This window comes from Anoplophora glabripennis, unplaced genomic scaffold (assembly GCF_000390285.2).
Source record: "Anoplophora glabripennis isolate ALB-LARVAE unplaced genomic scaffold, Agla_2.0 scaffold616, whole genome shotgun sequence".
Taxonomy (NCBI): domain Eukaryota; kingdom Metazoa; phylum Arthropoda; class Insecta; order Coleoptera; family Cerambycidae; genus Anoplophora; species Anoplophora glabripennis.
In genome coordinates this window covers 179,778-181,459 of record NW_019416754.1, presented here as the reverse complement: position 1 = coordinate 181,459, position 1,682 = coordinate 179,778, and positions in this window count along the sequence as shown.

Sequence of the window (1,682 nt, the reverse complement as noted above, 5' to 3'; positions counted from 1 at the left end):
CCTCTAACTTTTCATACTCACACAAAAACATAGTGTTTCTTCAGGTAAAAATGAAAATAATATACCTAAATAATGTAAATATACTTTATAATTTACAAAGACATTTGCCCCTCACAAATATTTAGGAAATAATTCCATCTCATCTACCTATTATAAAATAGAATCTTAAGAACTTATCAGGTCATAAAAAGTTCCTAGTACGTAAGTACTAATACAATAATTAAATTAATTCTATATCTAGATACATTATGTTAGAATGACTATTGAACTACCTACTTTTGCAGCTCCATCCAAGAAAGCAATGATAAATTTACTTAAAGAAGTAGTCTGTTAGTTGTAATGTATATAAAGACTATGTGGCAAATGAAAATAATCAGTGGAAAACTGTGTTGCGCATCTGGAAAAGTTCTTCATAGAAGTCAGTATAATGCCATAAACTAAGTACATATTTCAATTATTAATTTCTAATTGATAACTATTATAATTCTGATTATGAAACATTTGTCATTAATCAATGAGAATATAATTGCATAATTATTAAGAACCATAACTAAATACTAACTAGAATAAATATCACTTAATGTCAAGAAACAGTTACATAGTGACTAACGGGCCCGACTGTAAATATAGTTACATAAAGAAGGACTTCAAAGACCCGCCGATGCCCTAGATCTCCGAAAGAGATGAACGAAAACCTTCTTACAATAACGGTTTGCATAGAAATCCTAGACTTCAGAAACAGCAACGATAATTGCATTTGCATGTTTGTATTACCAAATTTGCCGGCAATAGGTATGCTTAAATTTTATCGACCGGAAGAATCTGTCGGTAACCTTAAAAGGGTATAAATCTAGATGTAATGGCGCAAATGCTTGAACGTGCAAGAGTATTCGGCGCTTAAGTACGTGATCTTTGTTTGTCTTTTACTATTTGTCTCATAAAAGGGATGCTCACTTTTGACTAATAACAGCATTAAAACGAATAAGGACAATGGGAACATCTCTCACATACTTTTATATTTTGTCATACATGCGTTAAGAACAAAAACACCATTCTTTGTCATTCTATTCATACCAAATATATATGTACGACAAACAAGCGTCAGTTAATTTTTTGTTGGAGCTGTGATGTCAGAGACTATTTTCTTTTTGCTTTTTGCTATATTCCAAAATTTCTCTGAATTATTTCTGTAATAGCCGAGAAATTTAATCCTACTAAAGAAGCGATTTAAAAAAATTGAGGTTAAATTTGGTTCAGTTTTCATTTATCTAAAGCCCCGATTACTTTCCTGAACTTTCACGCTATATAACGAAGCATTTTAAAGAAAAGTTTTACAATATTGCCACTATAGACAACACCTCTGCTCTTTACACAATTTCTGTTTGTCTTTAAAGTTTATTAGTTCATTTCTGTGTTGTTGTCTGTACTATAGAATGAACACTTCTGTAATAAGAAGTAACCATAGTTATTTATTACGCAAAAGTAGCAGATTTAATTTGTTCCCCATAACGAATAATAATAATTATTATTATTAACATAATAAGAGTAGAGGTAAAAACCTATAAAACTCAAGAGCAAAAAACAATAAGAAAAACAATCTAAAATATAAGCATACAATATAAAATAAAACAGTACTATTGGTACAATGCTACAGATTAAAAAAGAATAACAAACATATGGAG